This window comes from Homarus americanus, unplaced genomic scaffold, assembly GCF_018991925.1.
Source record: "Homarus americanus isolate GMGI-L3 unplaced genomic scaffold, GMGI_Hamer_2.0 scaffold34704, whole genome shotgun sequence".
Lineage (NCBI taxonomy): Eukaryota > Metazoa > Arthropoda > Malacostraca > Decapoda > Nephropidae > Homarus > Homarus americanus.
Window position 1 is genome coordinate 1 of NW_024736517.1, and position 7,694 is coordinate 7,694.

General features: G+C 54.1%; 1 non-coding gene across 1 annotated transcript; it reads right to left on the reverse strand.

Moving 5' to 3' along the window:
• Positions 1-2,908: 2,908 nt before the first annotated feature.
• Positions 2,909-3,072, reverse strand: LOC121872184. Its single transcript, XR_006090052.1, has one exon. It is a non-coding gene; the product is annotated as a 5.8S ribosomal RNA (ribosomal RNA).
• Positions 3,073-7,694: the final 4,622 nt, after the last annotated feature.

The following is a 7,694-nucleotide window of genomic DNA, read 5'->3' on the forward strand; positions in this document are numbered from 1 at the left end:
GCTCACCCCTGCGACCCTCCTACTCACCGGGGCGTCGAGACCTCGCCTTGAGAGCGAGGCCGGTAGTGCGCCCGGCGGTCGAGTATCGGGAGAATGCTTGAGCGCCATACCATTTTAAGGGCTAGTTGCTTCGGCAGGTGAGTTGTTACACACTCCTTAGCGGATTCCAACTTCCATGGCCACCGTCCTGCTGTCTATAGCAACCAACGCCTTTCAATGGGATCTGAATGAGCATTCATTTAGGCCCCTTAACTCGACGTTTGGTTCATCCCACAGCGCCAGTTCTGCTTACCAAAAGTGGCCCACTGGATACTCAGATTAGTCGCCGGAGCTTCATCCCTACAAGCAAGCTCGGCATCTCACCCATTTAAAGTTTGAGAATAGGTTGAGGACGTTTCGTCCCCAAGACCTCTAATCATTCGCTTTACCGGATGAAATTCACCCTGCGAGTTCCAGCTATCCTGAGGGAAACTTCGGAGGGAACCAGCTACTAGATGATTCGATTAGTCTTTCGCCCCTATACCCAGCTCCGACGATCGATTTGCACGTCAGAATCGCTACGGACCTCCACCAGAGTTTCCTCTGGCTTCATCCTGGCCAGGCATAGTTCACCATCTTTCGGGTCCCAACATATATGCTCATGGTACTTGCCGACTGCCCGCGAGCCTGCCCCGGTGCGCCTCCGCCGTTTACCGACGGCCCGCTTCCGGGGACGGACAGCAGCGTCTTAGCAAGTCCAGACCTCGCCCCCCTCCATAGCAGAGAGAATTAAACTTCGACCATCGCCCTGACGACCTCCACCACATAGCGTCCAGGGCGGAAAGTATCTCACCCGCTTGTGGCGGCGTGGGGCGAGGCGCGAGCAGCAGTCAGGGGATCGGCCCAAACGCGAGCCTGTTACAGCTGCCCGGGCGCCCGTCACTTTCATTTCGCCTTTGGTTTAGTGAGCCCATTGGCTTGCACACATGTTAAGACTCCTTGGTCCGTGTTTCAAGACGAATTCGAATTGGATCACCGACCTTTGCACACCGCGAAAGGCAAAACCGCCGCCAGAAAAGCGGTAACAAGCTCTCGGCCCGACCGTCGCCAGAACGCCAGGACACCGGTGGTTCCCCCCGTCGCGCGGGTCTCCCCCCCAGACGAGCTGAGAGAGAGTCGGCGGCGAGGTACCAGTCCGACCGGGCCTTCGACGTCCCCGGCAACGGGTCGCGGTGACCTACTACGAGGCGAAATACGCCCGCCGACGCCAGCGTGAGTGGGGGCGCGCCCAAACATTTTTGGGTCGCTCAATTACAACACCCCACCCAGCCGACAGCCGACGAGCTGAATCCCCTCAGTTCGACCTTCGAGTTTCCACCCGTTTGGCTCTTAACGGTTTCACGTACTCTTGAACTCTCTCTTCAAAGTTCTTTTCAACTTTCCCTCACGGTACTTGTTAGCTATCGGTCTCGTGGTCATATTTAGCCTTAGATGGAGTTTACCACCTGCTTTGGGCTGCACTTTCAAGCAACCCGACTCTACAGAGAGGCCCTTTCCGACCGTCCCATCTGTACCCTCACGGGCGCCGCCATACGGGCCTGTCACCCTCCATGGGCAGTGGCCGCTTTCAAGCTTGACTTAGACGGTATGGGACGGCGTGCTGGACCCTCTGAAACGCAACACCCCTCGTGCCCGAAGACATCGAGGTTATGCGCTGGGCTTTTCCCGGTTCAGTCGCCCTTACTAAGGGAATCCCTGTTGGTTTCTTTTCCTCCGCTTATTAATATGCTTAAATTTGGCGGGTAGCTCTCTCCTACTACGAGGTCGATCGTGGTCTCATCATCCTTAGGGGGAACAAGTTCCCCAACCACGAAGCGGAAGACGCTCTGCCACCGACTTTCTTCACCACCGACATTACCAGGCAGGAAGGTTTGAGGGGCTTGTCGCGGGGGTACCAGCGGCCATGGCGCCGGCACTCCCACCCCTGACTCCGTTCCTTCTCATTGAGTGGTAAATAGCCAATAGGAAAAGTGTTCCAGCAGAACATCTCTCGCAGAGTCATATACACACACAGTTTTAATGCATATACGCTCGTGTTCCGCCCTTACTCGGCCGCACCTTTGCCGCTTAAACTTTGACCTCTTTCCCCGTTCCCGCATGCCACAGCAGTGGCACTTGTTTATCCGGAGAAAGAGAGCGAGAGTCGCAGTATTAATTGGCGTGAGCGGCCTTTCCGGCTGCAGAACTAGTGCTCTATCCCGGCGAGCGCCGTTATGAGGCGCAACACCGTCTTTAACGCGTTTAGAGAGAACTCCCCCTGCCTCCCTCCCAGTCATGAGATAGACGTGGACTCGTGGCGAACTCTCAAAGAGAACGCCCACACCGCGTCTGACCGTGGGAGAGGGTGGAGGAGCGCGTGAGGAAGAGCACGGCGTCACCCAAGCATTCTCATCTCTCTGCCTGCACCACTACATGGTAGACTGCGGGCCCAGGCGCACTCATCAATTTAGGTTCCACTGCAATGCATGCCAAGCACTCTTTTCGAGGTGATAGACGAAATTCCGGCGGGGCTTACTTAAAAGATATCCGACCCGGTTTCGTTTCCTCTTCGTGGGATGGAGTGCCTCTTAGAACATGTGCAGCATCAGCCATGAGCGGCCGGCGGCCATTCGTGTCTCTGTGGACAGCAGGCAAAAGAGCGCCGCCTCCAGTTATTTGCGAGGGCGACAACTGTCGCTTTGTTGTGGTTGAATGTGGGTGCGCCAAGTCCATGGACTTGCTAGTGATAGGCTTGCTTGTTTTTAAGGGCACGCCTCGCGCAAGGCGCGGGCGATTAAACCCCAAGGCGGAAGCTCGGTTCGGGTTACCCTCGTGTCAGGGAGACAGTCAGCAGGCACCGAACTCGCAGCAACCGATGGATGTATATTTCCGACCCTCGTAGAGGAGTGGCGGCGACAAGCTCATATGGCTGCCGCCGCCGCAATATGCGTTCAACTTGTCGATGTATCTGGTATTCTTGCGATTCACATACCGACACGCAGTTTGCTGCGGTCTTCATCGACCCACGAGCCGAGTGATCCCCCGTTAAGAGTTGTGTATTTGCCATTTGGTCTTTTTGCGACTAACCATCACAGGTCGAGTCTCAATGAAAGGGTTTGACAGACATAGCCCAAGTTTGTGGTTTGGGTTTGGCCGGACGGCTTGTTGTTGTTTTTTGACACTTGAATTTCACTCTTTTTGGGTCAAGAGGCTTATTCGCCGGTAGTAAGGAACGGACGGGCAGCCGTCCAAAGCCCCGTCCGTCCTCCTCCGGTCTTCGCGCTCTCGCCCGAGTGTGGTCCACCTACAGCGTGGTGGTACCTATTTTTGGTGCGGGGGCCGGGATTGTCCTCTTTCGCTGCTGGAGTTGCCAGAGCAGAGCCCGAGACCGCCCAAATCAGGAGAGTAGTAGTTTTAAGAGCGCCCCGTTCTCTTTCTCTCTGTTAATGATCCTTCCGCAGGTTCACCTACGGAAACCTTGTTACGACTTTTACTTCCTCTAAATGATCAAGTTTGGACATCTTTCCGTCAGCTCGAGGCGACGACCCCAGAAAACCCTCGCGGGCAACGGGGCCGACAATCCAAGAGCGCCAGTCCGAAGGCCTCACTAAATCATTCAATCGGTAGTAGCGACGGGCGGTGTGTACAAAGGGCAGGGACGTAGTCAGCGCAAGCTGATGACTTACACTTACTGGGAATTCCTCGTTCATGGGAAACAATTGCAAGCCCCAATCCCTATCAAAGGCTTTGAACGGGTTGCCCGCTCCTCTCGGAGGGAAAACTTCGTTGATCCCTTCAATGTAGCGTGCGGCCCAGAACATCTAAGGAGCATCACAGACCTGTTATTGCTCAATCTCGTCGCGGCTAAATTGCCGCTTATCCCTCTAAGAAAAAGTTGCGAACTGGACACCATTTTCTGGAGATCCGTCGACTTCTTAGTAGGCAGAGTCTCGTTAGATTGCTCGGAATTAACCAGACAAATCAACTCCACCAACTAGAACGGCCATGCACCACCACCCACCGAATCGAGAAAGAGCTCTCAATCTGTCAATCCTTCCGGTGTCTGGGCCTGGTGAGGTTTCCCGTGTTGAGTCAAATTAAGCCGCAGGCTCCACTCCTGGTGGTGCCCTTCCGTCAATTCCTTTAAGTTTCAGCTTTGCAACCATACTTCCCCGGAACCCAAAGACTTTGGTTTCCCGGAAGCTGCCCGCCGGGTCATGGGAATAACGCCGGCGGATCGCTGGTCCCAGCATCGTTTATGGTTAGAACTAGGGCGGTATCTGATCGCCTTGAACCTCTAACTTTCGTTCTTGATTAATGAAAACATCCTTGGCAAATGCTTTCGCAGTAGTTCGTCTGCAGCGGTCAAAAATTTCACCTCTAAGCGTCATAATACGAATGCCCCCGCCTGTTCGATTGGTCATTACCTCTGGTTCACCGAAAACCAACAAAATAGAACCGAGGTCCTATTCCGTATTCCATGCGTCACCATTGTTAAGACATTCAAATAGCCTGCTCTGAGCACTCTAATTTTCAAGTAAACTCTCCGGCCCTTTCCGGGACACTCGACAAAAGAGCATCCCGTGCGGGCGGCAGGCGACTGTTGGACGTGACAAGTAAGCACGGGCGGTGCACCGTCAGTCGAACTGAATCCAACTCGGGCTTTTAACGCTGACAACTTTAATATGCGCTGTTGGGCTGGAATTGCGGCTGCTGGCACCAGACTTGCCCTCCAATGGATACTCGTTAAAGGATTTAAAGTGTACTCATTCCGATTGCGAGGCCTCGGATGAGACTCACATCGTTATTTTTCGTCACTACCTCCCCGTGCCGGGAGTGGGTAATTTGCGTGCCTGCTGCCTTCCTTAGATGTGGTAGCCGTTTCTCAGGCTCCCTCTCCGGAATCGAACCCTGATTCCCCGTTACCCGTTATAGCCATTGTAGGCGCATAACCTACAATCGAAAGCTGATAAGGCAGACACTTGAAAGAAGCGGCGCCGGTGCGGAGACCGTGCGCTCAGCCCGAAGTTATTCAGATTCACCACAGGTGGGTTACGGACCGGGGCCCGACCAGTTTTGAACTAATAAAAGCGCTCTTCCCTTGCGGTCAGAGACCAATTGCATGTATTAGCTCTAGAATTGCCACAGTTATCCAAGTAAGTGGGTTTACAGATCCAATGAAACATAGCTGATTTAATGAGCCATTCGCGGTTTCGCCTTAAATCGGCTTGTACTTACACATGCATGGCTTAATCTTTGAGACAAGCATATGACTACTGGCAGGATCAACCAGGTAGCTGCTGCTGTTGGCGGCGCCTATCACGGCGGCCAAAATAGTGAGATTGAGAGAGAGGCAGAAGACATTGGGCGAGGGACCGCACGTTGGCCTTAGAGAAATAGCAAACCAGATGATCAGATCTAACTGCACCTTCTCTTGCTATCCTCGGCGCCGGCAGCGCCACCGTGTGTGCCAATCTCCTCCCTTATCCGCTCCTCTTTGCCCCAGCTCCAGCGAGGCAGCCGACATTGGGCGAGGGACCGCACGTTGGCGAATCTCCTCCCTTATCCGCTCCTCTTCTCTTTGCCCCAGCGAGGCAGAAGACATTGGGCGAGGGACCGCACGTTGGCCTTAGAGAAATAGCAAACCAGATGATCAGATCAAACTGCACCTTCTCTCGCTATCCTCGGCGCCGGCAGCGCCACCGTGTGTGCCAATCTCCTCCCTTATCCTCTCCTCTTCTCTTTGCCCCAGCGAGGCAGCCGACATTGGGCGAGGGACCGCACGTTGGCCTTAGAGAAATAGCAAACCAGATGATCAGATCAAACTGCACCTTCTCTCGCTATCCTCGGCGCCGGCAGCGCCACCGTGTGTGCCAATCTCCTCCCTTATCCGCTCCTCTCCTCTTTACCCAGCTCCAGCGAGGCAGCCGACATTGGGCGAGGGACCGCACGTTGGCCACTCTCCTCCCTTATCCGCTCCTCTTCTCTTCTCTTTGCCCCAGCGAGGCATAAGACATTGGCCCATCTCCTCCTCTCTCTCTTTCTCTTACTGTTTGTGGGGACGTGGGCTCATGAGCGCCATCGTCGCCCAATATTGGTTAGGTTGTGTATTTCACGGGTGGGAACCGCCATCATCGTTGTTAGGTGATGGGGTAACCCAACGTGTGCTTTGACGAGTTTTGGCTGCTAAACTCTCTTTTTAGTATACTCGGCTCCCAGACTGCGCCCTGGTCGTGTTGAACCATGAGCGTTGTCTATGCACATTTAGGGTAGCCGTTTGCGCGTGGAATAGTGCAATGAATCTCGGTCAAGAGACGGTTGGGCGCTGCATTGAAGGCCGGCACAGACGCGAAGACGGGTGATCAGCCAACGCAAGTCCGCTAAGTTGGGCAGACAGCAAGGCGAAGGGAGCCCCGTTCCGGACTGAAAGGCCGCAGCATATGCTGTGACGGAAACTAGTAGGGTGGCGACGTGTGCGCCGAGAGAGAGAGACGGAGTAAATAATGTCCAAACGGAAGAGAGACCTGGCAAGTGTAATTGATAGAGCGCGAGCCTACTCGCCATAAGCCCGCTCCACTGCCATTCCTCTGATCCAATGAGACTAAAATCTCTCTCCTTTTGCTCCAGCCATTGCAGGGCAGGGAAGCGACGGCAATTTTGGTTGTTGTTTTTGAATGCCGCGCTTTGCTTCGCAGAGGCGCCGAAGCGCTCCGCTCGGGGTCGGAAGATATTTCACACCGAATATGTGTGTGAAGGCACCCTCTCCCCTTAATATAGTGAAATAGTGCAATCCAGCATACAAGGTCGGACGATAGGACATTCACCGTACCACACCTCGAGAGTGGATGTTGGGTAAGGTTAAAACCGGACTGTTCGTAGACAGCCGAATAACCCGGTTCCGGACTAATTGGTGGATGCAACATCATCATCATCATCATGATGCTGCTGCTGCTGTCGCGGAAACCGCAGTGGCGACGTGAGAGAGTAATAATGTTCAATAGGGAGAGCGACCTGGCTAGTGTAATTGATAGATCGCGAGCCTACTCGCCATTAGCCCGCTCCACTGCCATTCCTCTGACCCAATGAGACTATTCTCTCTCTCGCTCTCCTTCTGCTCCAGCCATTGCAGGGCAGGGAGAGGAAATCGACGGCAATTTTGGTTGTTGTTTTTGAATGCCGCGTTTTGCTTCGCAGAGGCGCCGAAGCGCTCCGCTGGGGGGCGGAAGATATTTCACATCGAATATGTGTGTGAAGGCACCCTCTCCCCTTAATATAGTGAAATAGTGCAATCCAGCATACAAGAGCGGACGATAGGACAGTCACCGTACCGCACCTCGAGAGTGGAAGTTGTTTGATCGTTTGTTAGGCAAGGTTAAAACCTGACTGTTCGCGAACAGCCGAATAACCCGGTTCCGGACTTACAATAGACGCAACATCATGATGCTGCTGCTGTCGCGGAAACCGTGGTGGCGACGTGCGCGCCGAGAGAGTAATAATGTTCAATTGGGAGACAGACCTGGCTAGTGAAATTCATAGATCGCGCTCCACTGCCATTCCTCTGACCCCATGAGACTATTTTCTCTCTCTCTCTCTTCTTCTTCTTCTGCTGCTGCTGCTGCTCCAGCCATTGCAGGGCAGGGAGGAAAAGCGACGGCAACTTTGGTTGTTTTTGAATG